This window comes from Crocuta crocuta, unplaced genomic scaffold (genome assembly GCF_008692635.1).
Source record: "Crocuta crocuta isolate KB4526 unplaced genomic scaffold, BGI_CrCroc_1.0 scaffold274, whole genome shotgun sequence".
Lineage (NCBI taxonomy): Eukaryota > Metazoa > Chordata > Mammalia > Carnivora > Hyaenidae > Crocuta > Crocuta crocuta.
Genome location: NW_027530222.1, coordinates 783,017 through 805,746, shown reverse-complemented (window position 1 = coordinate 805,746; position 22,730 = coordinate 783,017).

Here is a 22,730-nt window from a genome sequence, read left to right as displayed (position 1 = left end):
CACTGAAAGTACTTCTGACCTCCTTCACAACACACCCTAATAGTCAATCTCCTTTTTTGCTTCCAGCATGTGATTTGAATAGATGACAGGCTGCACTACAGAACTCCCTCACCGCACAGGAAGCATCTCTCAGAGAAAGGATCCATGGATTTAGAGAGATTTGTGGAGAGAAACCAGCAGTGTGTCTAATCCGTACAGGTCTGATTATTCCCACAATGCCTCTTCTGAGCAGAGATGGGAATTGTGGGCTTCATTTTATTATTTTAATTAGCCTTATGCAACTGCATTACAGACCCCAAAGTGGTCAGAAACCCACAGTACTTCCACACGTATATTTCAGAGGTCTGTATGCTTTCAGATTTCCAATAATTTCAGCCCTGGGCTTTGGTCATTTGTTACAATAATGCACATGTGCCTTAGCACATGCACTGTTATTTATTACATAAACGCCCACCAAATGCTACTCAGCATCCCCATTTTACTTCTTTCTTGCTCTCTTGCTCTCCTTCTCTTTCTTTCAGAAACACGTTCTCTCAAGCTGGCCTTACAAAAATGTGTTTCGGTGTGTTAAACTGCCTTCTTAGAGCACTGACTCTTACATGCAGACAGTGAGATTTCTGTCATGTTGCAAAGGGGCCATTTTCCTTGGTGACATGAGCCTTTTTCAACTGCTTCACACATGCAGCTGCTGCCTGCTGCTTTGGGCCCATTACTGTCACCCAAGAAGTGCTGCGTTTTATTCCTCTAGCATGAGTGACTCCATGTGACAATGACAATTAGTTTTCAATACTGAGTGAATTATAGAGAAAGCACAGAAGGCCAAACTCCAAGAAGCAGTGTCCTGTTTGAAGGATAGTGAACCTTATTCTGAGCCAGTGTTTGTCTGTTTGTTTTTAGTCACAGATGAATAACATCAACAGCATCATCTCCTACACATTGTCTGCAAGAGAGTGGGTCTTGAGAGTTGAGTCAATGCCGAACACTTTATTTAGATTGCAAATTATCTCACTACCTCAGCAGACTGTGAAATCAACTGGAAGCTTTTCAGCATTTAATTAAGCAGGACAAAAGAAAGTCCTAATAATAACAGTGTGAAACTGCCACAGAAAAATTATGAATACAAAGGGAGAAATCATCAGTAATTAACCCCAATCTGAGACTACAGAGGAGACTCCAAAACAAGAGGGGATCACATGGAAACAATACTAAATTTACTTGTCTGGAATTGATAGGGAAAAATCCATTATAAGATGGACGACAGGACTGATAGGGAAATTCCACTACCCCACCTAAGACTCCCCTCCCTGGTTCTTCCTAACCTGCTACTAATTACTACTAATGCGGAAGCCGGAAGTAACAGACTATAAATTGTTCCTTCTGCTTGCCTCCAGGTTCAGACCTCTGGAGAGTGACTTCTGAGCCCGAGGGTATGAAATAAATCTCCTGCCTTCCAAGACCTCTCTGAGTGCACCTTGGTTCTTCCACGGGGTAATCCAGACCAGATCCTGTAACATTTGGTTCCCTGACCGGGAAACCCAACCGCGCTGGCCCACTGTTGCCACCAGTTTGGGAAAACAGCCAGGCAGTGACGGAAGGAGGAATCACAATGGAGAAGGCGCGCCGTGCCTGAATTTCAGCAGTCTCCCGCTTGGCGGCCTCAGGCTGGCCCTGCTACGCGATTCCCGCTGGACTTGGCAGGTGAGGACCTGGACCCGACGTCAGATACTGGTAAGTCCTGGGGCCCCTGATCCATTCAGAGCCACCCGTTGGGGGTGGAAGGGGAGGCTGCTCAACTCCCTGAGACCTTTTAGCGGTCTCACAGGTAGGGATTCCCGGGGAGGCAATGTATTAACCTCTGGTCTGAGTGTATGAGTGAATGTGCAGCCCTCCCTGGTCCTCCAGTTGGGACTGATTCTGTGGCTCCACAGGCAGGCACCCTTAAGGTCGCCAAAAGCCCATGGAGTCTGAATGGGCCCATCTGCTATTCCGTGGTGAACAGCCTAGAGTCTATGGTGGCATGGGAATAGTTTCCTATCCTAAGTCACAAAGCTGAGACCGCTACGGCTAAGCATCACCTAAGTTCCTTCGGGACACGGCCAGATGGGCATCTAACTGGTCTCCTCATTAGAGGGGGCACCCCTCCTATCTGTCTTTGTGACTTTGCCTCACAAGAACATTATGGGGTCAGGACAGAGCAAAAAAGGGGTTTGGGGGAGACTATGGAATTAAGGTGACCTCCCGGCAGGTTAAGGACCCTATGTGAGTTGGAATGGCCCACTTTTGGTGTAGGATGGCCCTCGGAAGGAACCTTAGATGTCCCAGTGGTCCACCACAGCTGGAGTATTGTCACCAGAGACCCAGATCGGTTCTTGGTTAGAGACTGCCCAAACCCTTCCCCCTTGGGTGCGATTTACCTGCAACAAAGAGGGACAGGCTAGGGTCTTAGTTGCCTCGACAAAGCAGCCCAAGGAAGGTCATCAAAAGTACCCAAGGAAGGTCATCAGAAATCCTGACCTCCACAAATTCTCACCTGTGATCCAGAGAAAGAACCAATCTTGCCCCCACCATAGGAACCCCTGGTTCCCGATATTCTGCCACCTTCAGTCTCCCACCACCTCTGGTCTTGGCAGATTTTCTCTCCACTGGACCAGAAGCCAAACTGCACCCTCAGGCAGGCACAGTGCTCTCCTCCAGGGCATCAGAGCAGAGGCTAAGAAGCCCATAAATATTCCTGGAAGCAGCGAGGGGAATCCCCCAGGGATTATTATGAGAGGCTATGCAAGGCTTACCACATTTACACCCATTTGATCCTGAGGCACAAGAGAATCATGACAAAAGGACAGGGAAGGTATAGCCGCCAAAGGGGAGGAGGCCCAGAACCTCCTTAGCAAGGGATCATTGCAACTAATGAATGTCTCAACAGGGGGAAGTCCCTAAAACCTAGCTGATATGCAGAAGAACCCTGCGGAAAAGACCCCGTAGGCCTAGCAGGAATAGATTCAGATTGAGGGGGACCGGGCTCACTCCTTCTTGGCCTCCATGAGCTCACAGTCCAAATGAAAGTAAGGGGCCAAACTATGACTTTTATGGTCGACACTGGGGCTGAACATTCTGTGGTCACCTCTCCCGTGGCCCCTTTAGCGAGAAGACTGCAACCATCCTCGGGGCCACAGGGAAATGGGCAAGGCAACAGCCCTTCTGCCAAGCCATCAGTGTGAACATGGGGGCCACACGGTACGGTCTGAGTTCTTCTATCTGCCGGAGTGCCCTATCCCTGTCCTCAGCCGGGATATACTCTCAAAGCTGGGGGCCGAAATAACCTTTGATCCCACGGGATGCAACAGCCTCCAATTGGATCCAAGACAAGAAAGAATGGAGGCTGTTCTGTGCCCAGGCCCAACTGAATTCAGGACTGCCTTCCCCACTGTAGAGGCCAAGGGTAACCCCCCCCCCGATTTTGCCCAAAACAGGGCCCTTATCATTGTAGATAATCCCAGGGGCTCAACCACAGAGACAGAGGCAATACCCCATCCCACAAGAGGCAAGTGCAGGCGTTCAAGAACACCTGATCAGACTCAAAGAAGCTAACATTCTGGTTAAATGCCAATCACCCTGGATTACCTCGTTCTTGCCAGCCAAGAAGCCAGGAGGAGGGTACCAACCAGTTCAAGACCTACGAGCTATCAACAAAGGGACTGTCTCCTTGCACTGTTACTCCTGAACCTGCACACCCTACTCAGCCAGATCCCAGCTCTGCCAGCTGGTTTACCTGCCTACACTTAAAGGATGCCTTCTTCTGCCTCTGCTTGCCCCCGAGCCAACCCTTGTTTGCCTTTGAATGGACTGAACCAGACAGAGGGCATCAGATGCAACTGACTTGGATGCGCCTCCCACAGGAGCTTAAGAGCTCTCCTACTCTCTTTGGGGAGGCACTGGCCAGAGACCTCACTGGCTTTCCAAGGGAGGCCATACACTGCATCCTTGTCCAGCATGTGGATGACCTCTTCCTTACCAGCAGTACCTGAGAGAATCGTACAGAGGGCATAAGGGCCCTTCTCCAACTCCTGTCAGACTCAGGGTATCAGGTTTCCTGGAGAAAGGCACAGATCTGCCAACAGCAGGTCCAGGACTTAGGCTTCCTAAGGAAAAAAGAACACTAGGGTCAGAAAGAAAGAAGGTTGTCACCTCCTTACCTCAGCTCCCAAATAAGGGAAGGGGCTATGAAAATCCCTGTAGGCTGCAGGTTTCTGCCAAATCTAGATTCCTGGATTCTTGGCAATAGCAAGACTCCTTTATAATCTCTTGGTAGGGCTGGATCAAAAATCCCCTGTCTGGACAGAGGAGGCTAAAGCCACCTTCCTAGAAATAAATGCCACCTTGGGGCAGGCACTAGCCCTTGGCTTGCTGGACATAGAAAAGCCTTTTACTCTCTTTGTGCATGAGAAGGAAAAGGCCACCCTCAGGGTTCTCACACAGACTGTTGGCCATTGGCAACAGTCAGTAGCATACCTGTTGAAGAGGCTGGACCCAGTGGCAGCAGGATGGCCACCGTGCCTTAGGGTTAGTGGCCATACTTCTGCTCATTAAGGAGGCAGATAAACTCACCCTGGGACAAGAACTAAATGTCAATGTCCCTCATGTTGTCATGTCTCTTATGAACACTCAAGGACACCGCTTCCTTTCCAAATCACAGTTAGCACAATACCAGGGGCTCCTTTGCGAGAATCCATGGGTCACTCTTAAAACAGTGCAGATGCTGAACCCTGCAACTTTCCTACCTTGTGAGGAAGGAAAACCAGATCATGACTGTTCTTAGGGAACTGATGAAGTACTTGCAAGCCACCCAGATCTGTGTGACCAGGCCCTACCGAACCCAGACCTCACCTTATGCAGTGATGGTAGCAGTTTCATCACAGAGGGAATTTGAAAGGCCTCGTATGCAATGACAACCACAGATGAAGACCTAGAGGCCAATGCCCTATCTGTGGGATGGTCAGCACAATGAGCTGAATTACATGCCCTAGTTTGGGACTTCATGATCAGCAAGGGCAGACGATCTACACTGACTCCCGGTGTGCTTTTGCTACTGTACACATACATGGGGCAATCTACAAAGAAAGGTGCCTCCTCACCTTGGTAGGAAAGACCATCAAAAACAAGAAGGAACTTCTGAAGTTCCTCAAGGCCCTCTGGTTTCCAGAAAAGTTCCAGGTCTACCCTGCAAAGGACACCAGAAGGGAGATGACTCTACAGCATGAGGGAATCATCTAACAGACAAAGCGGCCAAGATAGCAGCTAATAAGGAGGTTGACATAGCTGCCTCCCTTATCCATGCCATGACCCCTGCCAGGAGGTCAAAGAAGAAATTGTTCCCCTGGTTCAGCTTACCAGCCACAATCCACAGCCATAAGGGGCCTGCATTCATGGTGGACTGCTTACTGGCCTCAAAGCTCAGGGAAAGTATAGCAGATGAATCATGCCCTCGAGGGAAAATTAGCCAAGTTTTGTCAGGAAACAGACCTCCCAGGGCTGAATCTGTTGTCCCTTGCTCTTCTGCCTGTCCATTGCACACCAGAAACTCAAGGTTTCTCCCCTTTTAAATTATCCCCTGTACACCCCTTCTCACTAGGGGACTTGGTCCGGGTCAAAGATCACAGTGGACTGGACCTCCTACTGTTATGTTATTCTGACATTCTCTCAATGTCACAGAAATCACTTCATGAGTCCACCACTCCAGAGTCAAGAGGGCCAATCCTGCGGAGCCCCAGACTTGGAAGACTGACTCACATCCAATGAACCCACTCAAAGCAACCTTCTGGAGAGTCCTAGAGTCTTAGGATTTTCAGCCCTGCTCCAGCCACACTCCAGAAGCTGGCTGCTCTATGCATGGCAGAAGCTTGAGGAATCGCTGGTCTGATAAAATAAATAGACTGTCCTTACTCCTTGCCACCGGATTGGTAAAGGTTCCCCAGAAAGCTGCGGAAACAGTGAGAGGTTCCTGTTCACACTCACCATCCTTTTATGGGTAGGATGTTTTGTTGATATTGGTTGCCTCTAATCTGGGCCCCATTTGTAAACCTTTAGCCCTAAGGCCCAGGCTAAATGAGCTGTGTTGCTACCTGGCCTCCTAGAGGTGGGGATAGAGACTGGCATAGGAGGCATAGGCTCTTGTGTGGGACTAACGAGTGGCTGACTCCTTAGTGTCCTTTGCAGAGCCCAATAAGTTCCCTGGCAGGAGTTCCCCTCCAGAACAGATAGGCACTTGACCTCCTCACTGCCAAGAAAGGGAGCAGCTGCATCTTCCTCAGAGAAGAATGCTATTACTTTGTAAACCAGTCAGGAATAGTCAAAACCAAAGTTGGAGAACTAAGGGAAAAGACCAGCGCATAATAAATGAAGATGATGCCCTCTAATACCTCCTAGATCTGTTTTAAGCATGAAAGAGGGGAATGATAGGAAAATATCTGTTATAAGATGGCCAGCAGGACTGATAGGGAAATTCAAGTCCCCGATGGAAGAATCTCTTTCTGGGATCTTCTTCCTACCCTGCTTGCCGCATGCCAAATTACTTTCGCATTTCACATTAGTAGTAACAGAACTTAAATTGTCCCTCTGCTTACACTTGGGCTCAGACCTCTGTAGAGTGATCTCTTTTGAGCCTGCCAGTGTGAAATAAACCTCCTGCCTTCCAAGATCTCTGAGTACCACTTGGTTCTTCCGCCAGGTGATCCAGACCAAGTTCCATAACAGAATTATTTCGTGTTTCATTTTACTATAAATTAACAACAGTGGTCCAATTGCCAGGGAACAAAACAGCTCCACATAGCAATTCCCCAAATCTTAATCAGGAAGATGAGTTTCATAGCTAATGTGAGATTTTCCTTTTGCTTCCTGGTTGGATTTTTAGAGCATTATGTTACCATTCCCTGCTGAGATATTGTGAGGCTGAAAAAAAAAAGGAATGATGGCTATGGAGCTTGGGGGTTGAGGAAGGGAGGGAATTGCCTATAAATTTGCAGAGATCCTTGAGCACCCAAGAAAATGGTGTCTTAATTCATTGCTTGTCAACCTGCAGAGTTTTCTTTTAAATTTCAGCTTGTATATTTTCTTTAATGATACCTTCCATGACCCCCAAGGTTTGTCTGCTCTTAGTATTTTGAAGTATCTCAATTAATTAGTAAGTCTCACATCACCTATGACTAGTTAGTCTTATGACTAATTTTTCTCCTTCTTATAGCTTTCCACTGGCCCCTTTGGGGCATAACCTGGATCTTACAGTATTCATTTTCATATTCCAGCTCCTAGGACAGGGCCTGGCTAACATGTTAGCTTCTTAGTAAAAGTTTTTGAATTTTCAGTGTGGAGCTGTGTACTCCTCTGTTATTATATATGTTACAGAGTCAAAATAATTGGATATCAAGTGGAATAAAGTGACATTGACTAAATATTAGGATCAACCGATTTTTCAAAAAGACTTGGCCTCAATATTATAAACACAGACTGAGATTACAAAAGACGCATCTTGAAAATAAAAGACCTACAGGAGGGGCCAACATGGTGGAGAAATAGGGGGATATGAACTTCCCTCTTCTCTCAAAGAAGTCTTGATACTAAAGGACTTCGAATTCTAAGAGTCTGGGAGAAAAAGAGACAGTTGCACTTCTAGGGACCCACTGGGACAACCCGATGGGCCATAGGGCTATTTCAATGAACAAATCAAAGCACATCTGGTGGAGGGTCCAAAACGTCACTACAAGTAGGGAGAGAAAGTAACCAAAGTCACAACAACAGAGAGCAAGCAACAGTCTCCAAAAAAGCATCTCCTGAAGGGCCAGACCCTGGACAGTGTATGACCCCTTTTTAGTATAGTAGTGCTTACAGGTGCAGGGAACATAACAAGCTTTTAAAACACATAAGGGGAAAAAACTAGCCGAAGTGATGGAATGGAAGAATTCTCAAAAGAAATTCCAGGAAGAAATGACAGCTAAAGAACTGATCAAAACAGATATAAGCAATATAACTGAACAAGAATTTAGTTTAATAGCCATAAGATTAATCGCTGGGCTTGAAAAAAGGATAGAAGACAGCAGAGAATCTATTGCTGCAGAGATCAAGGAACTAAAAAATAATAATAACAAATTTAAAAAATGCTATAAATGATGTGCAAAATAAAATAGAGGCAGTCACAGTGAGGATTGAAGAAGCAGAGGGGGAGGGTCGCCTGTGTAGCACAGTCAGCTGAGCCTCCGACTTCAGCTCAGGTCATGATCTCACAGCTCATGGATTTGAGCCCCACGTCAGGCTCTGTGCTAACAGCTCGGAGCCTGGAGCCTGCTTTGGATTCTGTGTCTCCTTCTCTCTCTGACTCTTCCCTGCTCACACTCTGTCTCTTTCTGTCTCAAACATAAAAACAATAAAAAGAAAAAAAAGAAGCAGAGGAGAGAATAGGTGAATTAGAAGATAAAATTTTGGGAAAAGAAGGAACTGAGAAAAAGACAAAAAAATCTGGATCCTGAGGGGAGAATTAGAGAACTAAGTGATTCAATGAAATGGAAAAATATCCATATCATAGGAGTTCCAGGAGAAGAGAGAAAGGGGCTGATGGTGTACTTGAACAAATCATAGCAAAGAACTTCCCCAATCTGGGGAAGGAAATAAACACTGAAATCCAGGAGGCACAGAGCACTCCCTTCAGACATAACTCAAATTGATCTTCTGCATGACATATAGTGAAACTGGCAAAATACAAAGATAGAAAAATCTGAAAGCAGCTATGGATAAATGGGCCTTAACATACAAGGGTAGACACATAAGGATAGTAGCAGACCTATCTACTGAAACTTGGCAGGCCAGAAAGGAGTGGCAGGACATTTTCAATGTGATGAACAGGAAAAATATGCAGCCAAGAATCCTTTATCCAGTAAGCCTGTCATTCAGAAGAGAAGGAGAGATAAAGGCTTTCCCAAACAAAAACTAAAGGAATTCATCACCAATAAACCAGCCCTACAAGAGATCCTAAGGGAGACTCTGAGTGAAATGCTGCGGGGACCACAAAGAACCAGGGACATCACTACAAGCATGAAACCTACAGGTAACACAATGACTCTAAGCCCATACCTTTCAATAATAACACAATGTAAATGGACTAAATTCTCCAATTAAAAGACATAGGGTATCAGAAAGGAAAAAAAAAAACCCCAAACCAAAAAAGATCCATCTATTTTCTGTCTACTAGAGACCCACTTTAGACCTAAGGGCACTTTCAGATTGAAAGTGAAGGGATGGAAAACCATCTATCATGCTACTGGAAGTCAAAAGAAAGCTGGAGTAGCCATACTTATATCAGACAAACTAAAATTTATACTAAAGACTGTTATAAGAGATGAAGAATGGCATATAATAATTACAGGGTCTATTCATCAACAAGAGCTAACAGTTATGTCTATGTACTGAATTCAGAGCACCCAAACATATAAAACAATCACAAACATAAGCAGTCTTATTGGTAAGAATGTGGTAATTGCAGGGGACTTTAGTACTCCACTTACAGCAATGGATACATCATCTACACAGAAAATCAAGAAACAATGGCCCTGAATGATACACTGGACCAGATGGACTTGACAGATATATGTAGAACTTTTCAACCCAAAGCAGCAGAATATATTCTCAAGTGCACATGGAACATTTTCCATGAGACATCACATACTGGATCACAAAACAGCCCTTACTAAATATAAAAGAGTTGAGATCATACCATGCCCACTTTCAGATCACAATGCTATGAAACTTGTAATCAACCACAGGAAAAAGTTTGTAAAACTTCCAAATGCATGGAGGTTAAAAAAGAATCCTACTAAAGAATAAACAGGACAACCAGGTAATTAAAGAAGAAATTGAAAAATATATGGAAAGAAATGAAAATGAAAACACAACAATCCAAACCCTTTGGGATGCAGCAAAGGCAGTCCTAAGAGGAAAATACATTTCAATGCAGGCCTATCTCAAGAAACAAGAAAAATTCCCAATACAAAATCTAACAGCACACCTAAAGGAACTAGGATCAGAACAGCAAAGAAACCCCAAATCGGACAGAAGAGAAGTGATAAAGATCAGAGCACAAATAAATAAATATGTAATATTTAATAAGTATAGAATCCAAAAAAGAACCAGTAGAAGAGGGCAATGAAACCAAGAGTTTGTAAAACAAAAACAAAAACAAACAGAAAACAAAACTGATAAGCCTCTAGCCAGGCTTCTCAAAAGGAAAAGAGAGAGGAGCCAAGTAGATAAAATCACAAATGAAAATCGATTTATTACAACCAATCCCTCAGAAATACAAGCAATTATCACAGAATACTATGAAAAACTATATGCCAACAAATTGGACAACCTGGAATAAATGGATAAATTCCTAGACACCCACACATTACCAAAACTCAAATGGGAAGAAATAGAAGACAATTTGAACAAACCCATAACTAGTAAAGAAATTGAATCAGTTATCAAAAAATTTCCCAACAAATAAGAGTCCTGGACTAGATGGCTTCCCTGGGGAATTCTACCAGACATTTAAAGCAGAGTTAATACCTATTCTTCTCAAGCTGTTCCAAAAAAATAGAAATGGAAGGAAAACTTTCAGACTCATTCTATGAAGCCAGCATTACTTTGATTTCCAAGCCAGATAGCAACCCCACAAAAAAAAGGAGAACTATAGGTCAATATCCCTGATGAGAATGGATGCAAAAATTCTCAACAAGATACTAGCAAATAGAATTGAACAACATATAAAAAACTATTCACCGTGATCAAATGGGATTCATTCCTGGGCTGCAAGTCTGGTTCAATATTCTCAAATCAATCATTATGATATATCACATCAATAAAAGAAAGGGGAAGAACCATATGATCCTGTCAATAGATGCAGAATAAGCATTTGACAAAATACAGCATTCTTTCTTAATAAAAACCCTCAAAGTTGGGATAGAAGGAACTTACTTAAACATCATAAAAGTCATTTATGAAAAGCCCACAGCTAACATCATCCTCAATGGGGAAAAACTGAGATCTTCCCCTCTGAGATCAGGAACATGATAGGGATATCCACTGTCACCACTGTTGTTTAACATAGTGTTGGAAGTTCTATTATCAGGATTCATACAACAAAATGAAATAAAAGGCATTAAAATTAGCAAAGAAGTAGTCAAGCTTTTACTTTTTGCAGATGACATGATACTATTACATGGAAAACCTGAAAGACTCCACCAACAGACTACTAGAACTGATACATGAATTCGGCAAAGCCACAGGGTACAAAAATCAATCAGCTTACAAAAATGGTTGCATTTTTATAAACCAATAAAAGTAACAGAAAGAGAAATAAATAAGGAAACTAATCCCATTTATAATTGCACCAAGAACCACAAAATACCTAGGAATAAACCTAACCAAAGATATAAAAATCTGTATGATGAAAACTATAGAAAGCTTATGAAGGAAATTGAAGAAGACACAAAGAAATGGAAAAACATTCCATGCTCATGGACTGGAAAAATAACTATTGTTAAAATGTCCATACTATCCAAAGCAAGCTACACATTCGATGTAATCCAAATCAAAATTGCACTAACATTCTTCTCAAAGATAGAACAAACAATCCTGAAATTTGTATGGAACCACAAAAGACCCCAAATAGCCAAAGTAATACAGAAGAAGAAAACCAAAGCAGGAGGCATCACAAACCCGGACTTTAGCCTCTACTACAAAGCTGTAATCAACACAGTATGGTATTGGCATGGAAACACACACATAGACCAATGGAATACAATGGAGAACCCAGAATTGAATCCACAAGTGTATGGCCAACAAATCTTTGACAAAGCGGGAAAGAGTATCCAATGGAAAAAAGACCATCTCTTTAGCAAATGGTGCTGGGAGACCTGGACAACAACATGCAGAGGAATGAAACTAGACCACTTTCTTATACCATACACAAATATAAAGTCAAAATGGATGAAAAACCTAAATGTGAGACAGGAAACCATCATAACCCTAGAAGAGAGAGCCGGCAACAACCTCTTTGACCTCAGCCACAGTAATTTCTTACTGACACATCTCCAAAGGCAAGGAATTAAAATAAAAAATGAACTAGTGGGACTGCATCAAGATAAAAAGCTTCCACATGGCAAAGGATACAATCAACAAAACTAAAAAGCAATGGATGGAATGGGAAAAGATAGTTGCAAATGACCTATGAGATAAAGAGCTAGTATCCAAAATCTATAAAGAACTCACCAAACTCCACACCTGAAAAACAATCCAGTGAAGAAATGGACAGAAGACATGAATAAACACTTTTCCAAAGAAGACATCCAGATGGCCAACAGACACATGAGACAATGCCCAATGTCACTCATCATCAGGGAAATACAAATCAAAGGCACACTGAGAAACCACCTCACACCAGTCAGAGTGGCTAAAATGAACAAATCAAGAAACCATAGATGCTGGCAAGGATGCGGAGAAAAGGGAGCTCTCTTGCACTATTGGTAGGAATGCTAACCGGTGCAGCCTCTCTGGAAAACTGTGTTGAGTTTCCTCAAAAAAATAATAGAACTACCCTACAACCCAGCAATAGAACTGCTAGAAATTTACCCAAGGGATACAGGAGTGCTGATGCATAGGGCCACATGTACCCCTATTTTATAGCAGTGCTTTCAACAATAGCCAAATTATGGAAAGAGCCTAAATGTCCATCAACTGATGAGTGGATAAAGATGTGGTTTACATATACAATGGAATACTACTTGGCAATAAGAATGAAGTCTGGCCATTTGCAGCAACATGGATGGAACTGGAGAGTATTATGCTAAGTAAAACACGTCAGACAGAGAAAGGCATATATTATCGCTCATATGTGGATCTTGAGAAACTTAACAGAAGACCATGGGGGAAGGGAAGGGGGAAAATATTTACAAATAGAGAGGGACTGAGGCAAACCATAAGAGACTTTTAAATACAGAGAACAAATTGAGGGTTGATGGGGAGTTGGGGAGAGAGGAAAGTGGGTGAAGGTCATTTAGGAGGGCATTTGTTGGGATGAGCACCGGGTGTTATATATAAGCCAATTTGACAATAAATTATATTAAAAAACAAAACACTAGATGCACTTCCATTTAAATCAGATATAAAACACTAATACTTAAAAGAATAAAAGAAAAAAGAAAAGAAGTGTGTCATGAACTGAAGAAGTGCTTGCTTTCTAAACACCTCTCATACTGATACAGTGCCACAATTCTGACAATTCAGTACATATTGATTCACAGAAGTCTGTGTTGTGCTGTTGGATTAATAATTACTATTCATGTAAAGATAGTGGGTAGTGATTTGCTTTACTTCCAAGATGTTGGAATTTAGGGAAATTAAATGTATTAAATGGCCCCACAAATCATATAATGGATACCTACAGTAAGGCTATCTGTTATATTATCAGTTACAAAGCTTTATGTGGTATATTATTTATAGCATTTATACATATTTTAATAGCCCATAGTATCTACCCTCATGCTTGAAGAAATTCAAATTTGAACATTTTAGAATTATTATTCACTCTGAAGACTTGAGAAATGCAGAGTTATATCTAACTTTTAGGTAAAATACAAACCATATAGAGAAATTGGCTTTTGTTTATAAGCTCAATTTGAATGATACATAAGTGGCCCTTTATATTCTTCTGACCATAAAATAGCAAATGGAATTTTCCTCTAAATCAGCTCACAGTTTATAATCCTAATGCCAGGACTGCTTCCTTAATTATTTTAAACTTGATATTTTTTCCTCATGTACCAATATATTATTGGAGTATTATCTGTTGTTCAATAATTTAAATAGATGACACATTGTCAGGTGTCATAGTGATTTAAAGTATATTTTTTAAATGGGGGTGTTATTTTGAAAATAACTTCCTAAGCCATTGGTAAAACTGTTATTTTTAGAATTAAAGAGAATTTGGCCTAATGATTGTTTAAACAAACTCCTGTGCTAATAGCATTCTACCATTGTAAATATCAGCTCTGAATGACATTACATATTTCAGTAAAAATAACCCCCTGGTAATTGATTCTTGACTCATATTCTTTAACTTACTAGGAATTGGGATTAGTCTCAGTTGTTGAATTTTCCTGCTCTGTGCATTTGCTCAGACTCTTCTCTCCACCTGGAATACCCTTCCTTCATATCTCTGTCTATTTAAATCCCAACCATTTTTAAGTTTCAGCTTAATTGTCATTCAGGTAGTGTATGTCAGCCCAGTGCCTTACCTTTGTAGGCATTCACTAAGCATACATTTATATTAAATACATCGGCTTTCTGTTCCAGGAAGGATTAGTGGTCCAGTCCATAATTATTTCTTCTAGGATGCACCCCCAGTTATTTCATTAAACATTCACTTAAAAATACAAATTCAGTTAAATGTGTGTGGATTGGGATTGGGGAGAGAAAGAGAGAGAGAGAGCTAAACAGAGAGAGTGAAACAGAGAGGCAGAGAGAGTAAGAGTTTAAATAGAGGGTGATTTTACAGCCACCAAGCATATTCCATTCATTCTAAGCAAATGTCCTAAATGAGCATGAGTTCCTAGACTGGTTCCCTTAACTGTTCTCAGTTACCTGCATCTCAGAAGAAGGTAAGATCTCCCCACCATTCTGGGCTTATTCATTGTGATTCCATATAGGTTTATGCTTGCTTTGGTGATCAAACAATAATTATTTGTTCCAACACTGGATGGGAACCTGAGTGAATAGGATTTAATCAACGACTTGGTCTTCAAAAAAGTGTCTTCCTAAAGAGTTTTCTGGGAAATTTTAAAACTCTACAATTTTCCTCTGATTCACTGACTTTTATTGTCTAACCTTCACTTTAAATGTGACTTCATTGTATCATTTTATAAATACATCTTTGCATATCTGTTTTCTTGGTTAGACTATTATGGTAGATTAGATTAAGGCTTTCAATTCTCATTATCTTCCTCTCTTTACCATTATACTTCCCCATTTTTGTCATGGCTTGATGGCAACCAGATTTCACTTCTTCACTTTTATGGTTTTTTTTTTTAATTTTTAATGGTTATTACTTATCTTTGAGAGAGAGACTGAGCACGAGCAGGGGAGGGGCAGAGAGAGGAGACACAGACTAGGAAGCAGGCTCTAGGCTCTGAGTGGTCAGGACAGAGCCCAACACAAGGCTCGAACCCAACAACCAGGAGATCATGACCTGAGCTGAAGTTGAATGCTTAACCGACTGAGCCACCCAGGCGCCCCTATCCGTTCTTGATGGTGATGGGACACAAGCAGAGACTTTCAATGTGCTATTGAACATGGCTTTTTTCTCTTCTGTTCTTGTGACTCACCATGAAAAACACAGGATTCAACTGTCAGGTGGCAACTGTTTCAAGAATACAACACTTGTAGCAGCCTGAAACGGCGTGGTCTGATCTCACCCAGCTCCATCAGACCCTCAGCCAATCCACTGTGGCATGCCCTTGTTCCCTGTCGGTTCAAGGAGGAAGGTGGTGGTGGTGGCAGCATACTATCTACATCATAGGCCTGTATTAAGTGAGTCATTATTACAATGTCTGACACAAAATAAGTACTCAATAAGTGTCAATTATCATTACCATTTTAAAGCATAGTTAACCACCTTAAATATAGTATCTCAATATTAAAACTTTAGAAGATAAATACTATCATTATTTCCATTTAGCAGATGCAAAACGGAAGAACAGAGAGTTAAAATTTTTACTCAGGGTCACACAACTATTAACTAGCAAAGTGAATCTCAGAAGGAGGACTTGTTAACTCTGGAGTTTGCTCCTAACCACTCAGCTGTTCTCTAGGTTACTTTTGCTACTTATCAGGTACATACCCCAAGGCAATGTGGAACAGAACCAGCTAACTACTGCAATGGAAGGGAACAAAAGAGAAGTAATACAGAACTGAAAAAGATTAATATCTCAGATTATCCCACCACACTAAGATTGTTGAGTAACCATAACGATTTTCACTTTCTGTTTCTAAGGGAGAACATAGCAACATCTATAAAGCGTTTTCACAAATTTCCTCCTCTAATGTGGTTTTCAGGAGCCAGTGCCAAACATATTTAGAAAAGGAGGAGAGCAAAGAAGGAAAAGAAGGAAAGCAAAGATTTAATAAGTTTGCAAATCAAACTTATTAAAAAATATTCACTTACTTGTATATGTGAATTTTTCACAGTATTTCTAGGCAAGTCCTTGAAGCGTCCTTTGTTGAAACACTGTATTTTAAATCCTAATGTTTATTACCCAGGAGTGGCAAGGACACTGAATTTTCTTATGGAATTCAAGTCTCTGATTTAGGTAGCCCAGCCCTTTATCTGATGTCAAGGCAAGTAGACTAGTGTTCAACCAATAACTGTTTTCTAAGCTATCTTGTTTCTCCAAAGGCATTAATGGTTGAGTGTGGTAGGAAGAAAAGCACACATCTGTACTAGGATTATAGATTATTTTCACAGGAAAGCATTTCTCACTATACTTAAAAGTTACACTGGGATCCCAACACAGTCTCACCAAAGGGGGAATCTATAAGGCCTTCAGGTAGGTAAGATTGGTAGCATTCCCCCTTGATGAAAACAGAACACCCAGGTATTCTGGCAAATGTTTTGACATGACCACTACACTAGAATGTTTTTGATAAGTCTCTTTTCTAGAAGAGAGAGCTCCCTACATTTTTAAAGGACATAATCTAATATTTGTGAAATCTTACCCAAGGTTTGAAATAGAGGTCACGGGGGCTAGACCAAGATTTTAGCTCACTATACATAAGTCAATAGATTGACAAAGTACAGGGGCCCAGGACTTCCCAGTCTGCCTGTGGGTTAAGGTCTTCAACTACCTGTTCGTCAGTGGAGAGATTTGTCTGACACTCATTAACACTAGTTACTATTTGTATTTTAGGAGTTTTAGAAAGAATCTGAAGAGTGGACACCCTTCCCCAAGTCCTCACTGTGAAACTAAAGAGAATGAATCTTCCTATAGAAGACTCATTTAGAGATCTGGAAAGAACAATATTTGCAATATCTTGAGATTTCCATGAGTTGATGAGAAGACTAGAAAGTGAAGCATAGGAGAATATGATATCCCCAAATATGCTCCTTTGGTATACTGATTATCTTGAGTTGTAGGCACTTGAAAATCAGCAAATATAGGAAGAGGTTTCTATATATGCTTCTGATAGGTCTAAAGACAGATCCTTAAAAAAGAACTCAATTGTCAGAAACCCCTTCCCTGGAGGTTTCACGAACAGGAAAGACTGACCCTTATCATAAGAGAGAGGCTAAGAAGTTGGCACCACACTCAGACTTTATCATGAAAGGTCATACTGCCCACCTGTTCTTGTAAGGGCCCATTCATCTTCCTTAAACACCATTCCATCTCCCCTAAGAGGCCCACATCCTCTTTTCTTTCAGTCTTAAGATGGTATTTCAGTCTGAATCCTATACTACTTTAGGGAGTTATTCATTTTTTACCCCAGGTACCTCCCGTGTGTACATGAGGTAGATGTGTTATTAAACTTCTGCTGGTTTTTTTCTTGGTGAACTGTCTTTTATTATAGGGCTTCAGCTAAGAACTCAGAAGGATAAAGAGAAAATCATTCCCCTCACTTACAAAGCCATAGTCTACTCCTTATCATCCCCCGCAACCCCAGTAAGGGAAATAAAGGTGGCATTAGGTCAGATCCAAACGAGGAGAAACCCAGCCAAAGTCTGCATCAGCTTTGGCTTTCAAAATGGATTATCCACTTTGTTTGGAATTCAAATGTTTTGCCGCCACTAGTTAGTATGGGGAATGGTATTGCTCAATAGGACAAACAAACATATTCATGTAAATCCCCAGAAAAACCAGTGCAACATATTCTATAATAGCTCTTTGGCACCAAGATTTCTCGGCAGCATTTTTCACTCCTTTCTATTGTGGAAAAAAATTTACTACAACAGAAATTTTTCTTTTGGCAGAGATGCTCTAAGTCTGCTAAAGCTTTGGTATGTTAGCTTTTGACCTAAAATAATATCCCAAGAGAAAACATTCACATAAGCTAGTCAAAGCATAAAAATGTAGAGGAGAGAAATAAACCTAATATTGAAGAGAAGAATTTTGAGCAAGATTTCTAATAATTGATGAAATGACAGGCTCTTATATGAAAAAAATCTCTATGAGTAGGGGTGAAGTGGGAGTGACATTTGCAATAAAAATATATGTTTATAGCAAAAGGAGAAATTCTCAGAATGCTTCTCCAGTTGAGGGAGATCACTAATGACTAAACGCCAAGAGGTTGTAGTTTTTACCAACTGCCTTCACCTCCTCATTATAATAGAAATATAAACTCATTTGTTCTGACTTGATCCCTCTGGCCAAAAGACACAGAGAAGAAAAACAGTGCAGTGAGAATATGGAGAAACAGGCCATCCTTGGGACGGTTTGCAAGTTGCCTCATTTTATCTCTTTGGTGACTACTGTGTACCCAGGTAAGGTTCTGAAGAAGCAATGTGAGGTGAGGTATTGTGATCAAACAGCTCACTGGGCTCAGTCAATGTATGACGCCAGATGGGAATTATTTATGTGCTTCCAGATAACTGTTGAAGGCACACTTACTCTCCAGAATAAATCCTTGAAGGTTTGCTAGGGATTTGCCTCTGATAGCCATTGGCCTGCCTTGAACCTGGCCTTAGGAATCAAAACCAGCATGTGCCAGTAAAATACAACTTTTAACTGAGCCCTAGAACCTCCAGCCATCTCATTTTCATCAGATCCAGAGGATCAGGGCTATTGGGCAGAGAAGAGAAAGGCGGGACCCATTCTCTGTTTGCTTCTAGTGGGGCAATGATTCTCAGACTTTCACGTGCATCTGAATCACCCAGAGGAATTGCTGATACACAGACTGCTGGCTCAACTTCCAGAGTTTTTAATTCAGTGGGTCTGAGATGAAGCCTGAGATTTTTCAGGTGATCCTGATGTTGTTAGTCTGGGGTCCACTCTTCAGGAATCACTGTAACAGGGCAGGTTCAAGCAAGTGCTTTTCCAGATGGGATGTTCAGACTTTGCACTTTAGTTACCTACAAGGGGAAGGGAGGCTCAGAGACCAAGGCTGAAATATGGGTGTAGTTTGGGAGCTGGAGGCACCCAGGCCTCTTGAGGCTGGTCATTCGGATAGAATCCTTTGCAGCAACTTGCCTATATTATGAATCACACTTAATATCAGTCTTAAATATTATATATCATTTTATAGGAGATGATTGAGAAGCCATTTCAGCCATGAAAACATTTGGGGGGAATAAAAGGGAAAAAGGGTCCGTATTGAACTGTGGGCATTTCAGACCAGCAGACTCTAGGCAGCTCTTCTACAGGGTTGAAGGGCAACCAGAAAGTTGCAACCTTTGTACTTGTCATATCTGGCTTGCTTTTTTCTCATTTTCCTTAGTTTCCTTCTTCCCTCCCTCCCTTCTACATAAACTACAAACAAAATAAGGCATTTTAAGGAAGTAAATGGCAGGGGTGCCTGGGTGGCTCAGTCAGTTAAGCGTCTGACTTTGGCTCAGGTCATGATCTCACGGTTCGTGGGTTTGAGCCCCGCGTCGGGCTCTGTGCTGACAGCCAGCTCAGAGACTGCAGCCTGTTTCAGACTCTATATCTTCCTCTCTTTGACTCTCCCATGCTCATGCTGTCTCTCTCTCAGAAATAAAACATTAAAAAAGGAAGTAAATGGCATATACTTAAAATATATAGAAAAAAATTATCACCATCTTTAAGGTGTGCATCTGCCAAATTTCAATCATGTAAAAAAGTATGTTAAAAAAGTAAACACTTGATCTTCTGACTCTGAAAGATTTGCTTCTTTTAGCATTCCATTGGGAGTATATCCAAAAAAAAAAAAATCTCTTCCCCTTCTAAGTAGGTAACCATTTAGCTTCTGACATGAAATAGCTAATAACCATCTCTTCCTTTTTAAAAGATTGAAATCACTGTTGAAGGCATGGTTAATTTTTAATGTGCTTTTTCCAAAAGTTAGACTAACTTTTTAAAACTCAAGTCAGAAACTAAAACGGATGTTATCCCATGGACAGATGACATCAATTGAAATGTTTTTTTTTCTTCAAGGTGATTGATGTAATTTTCTATTAAAGTGACCTTTGCTAGAAATGTTTTCCCTGTAATGATTTCCTGTCCTTTGGGCTCAGCAACCAGAACAGAAAAACTAGCTGAAGTCTTTCAGCTACTTGATGTCGACGTGGGGGGGAAAAAAAACAAAAGTTGAGTCAAGTGGGCACAGCTGAGGTGCCATGTGACCAGCTTTCTAGCTCCAACATGGCTGCCCACTTTGGTCATCTCATTGAGATCCCTGAAACTTTAATAGAGTCCCACTTCCCTTTTTAATGTGAAGCATCTGTGGCCATGAGGGCTACTCTCAGGATGCCAGATGAGGATGTTAACATCATCTTTATCAGGTATAGACACATAAATATGTGCATGGTAAGGAAGGGCTATACGCTCAAGAAAAATTGGACAAGCAAGAGGCTGATAATCAGAAGGGAAGGAACAGTGTAGGGAGATGGAGGAGGAACATACACATAACTTGAAACAGCTTGCTATTCTAGGATCTGTGGTTGGGGAATCGGTGTGTGTGTGTGTGCGTGTGTGTGTGTGTGTAAAAACCAGCACTTTCTGGTATATTAATATATTACTGACTGCATTGTAGAATTTGTGACTTTTCTGACCCATTTATTTAGTACTACTGGGAATGTAAAAAAAAAAACAGCAGCAGCATTTATTTGATTTTCAGAGTTTAAAATTTTAACTGTGAAGGAGGATAGTTCTCCTGCAACATATAAGCCTATGGTTATCACTGTCTGACAGAGACAGAATCATATCTATGTGAGCCTCATCTAAAAGGAAGTGGCTGTGACACAACACTCTTAGGTATTTGTGTTTCACTAGAGGCAGTAATCAGAAGAAGATAACAAGATCTGATTTTCAATAGTGATCTGTGGAAAGCCATCATTATGGTTTATAAATTAAAATCTATTCCACTACTTATAGAAAAAGCATCTACAGAGTTATTTGAATAAGTATTGATATTCTCCTCTCTTATGCTTCATATTGGATCAAGTAAATCTACTTTGCCTTTGAATACACACACACACACACACACACACACCTGTTACTACCATTTGTTTTCTTAGGGATAATACCAGTAATAAATACAAAACAATGTATGATTTTTGCCATTTGAATCCATACTTTAATTTGTTGAAAAGCCCCCCTTTAGCTTAAACATTACGAACCAGCCTAGTCTCCCTGTAAATATTTATCCTTAATATTTAAATACAGACTCTACCTGAATTTGAATGTACTGAGGTACAGAGTAATGGTATAAAGACATTAAATGAGCTTCTGTCTAGTGCTTGTATCTGAGGTGATTTTAAAGAAAAACACACTATATCCTTGTACCACAGACACTTAGTCCACAAATCTTAGGTACAATACAAATTGATTTAGGCCAGTTGAATTAATTTCAAAGCCTAAAAAGAAATAAAACCAACAATTTTGGTGAAGGAGGATGTAGAATTCAACACATACACGTATATATGAATTCAGCCAAAAATTATCTGGATAACACAGAAGTATTAACAAGAAAGAAAAATCAAGGAGTATCTTTGTTCAGGCTTTTCTATTCTAATATCATAAACTGGATGGTTTACAAACCATCTAAATTTAATCTCTCAGCTGCCGTTCTGAAAACAGGATGCCAGCATGGCTGAGTTACATTGAAAGCCCTCTCCCAGGTTCTAGACTGTAGACTTCTTACATCCTCATGCGGCGGATGGTAGAGTTTGGACACAAGCTCTCTCATGATTCATCTGAGGCCACTAATCACATTCATGAAGGTTCCACCCTTATGACTTCATCTAAACCTAATCATCTCCCAAAGGCCCTACCTCCTAATACAATCACAATGGGTGGTGGGGAGTATTTCAACTTGTAAATTGGCGGCAGACACATTCAGTCTGCAGCAGAGAGAAATGGTGAAAGAGAACATGAAGTTGAATTCAATTATTCCTGGGTATCCAAATATCTCTGAATATATCTGATCCAATTTTCTACATGACCCCTGGGTTGCCATCCTTCCATCTGGGACAGATCATCAAGCTTAGCATACTAGATATCAGCAAGTGGTGAACTATTTCTCCAGTAAGTCTAGTCTGAGAAGTTTGTCCTGTAGAGGACAGAGAAGTTGCTATGGCTGTCCATGTTTCTTTGATTTGTAGGTGAGCTACGTCCAGTAGACACTGGAGAGATCGGTTTCGAAGGGAGATTGCTCTCCACAGCATGCCTTTCTATCTAGAAGATAGGATTCTCATGGATTAACTAAAAAGTTAAATTCAAAACCCTTAACAGCAAATTACAAATCAGATGCACATAGGTGAATTTATATAAATATTTTATATATCTATACTTTTTTCTATTGTGCTTTTAAATATCTTTGACTTTACTTTGGTACTTTCCGCCTTCTATTATTCTGATTATTTTACTGCATGATCCACTGAAAATCACAAAGTCTACCTCTATCAAACTTTAGTTTTCACGAAGAATTTTAGAACTCACACTGTTTGATAGCTTTACTTGGGTGTTTTATGGGGAAAAATT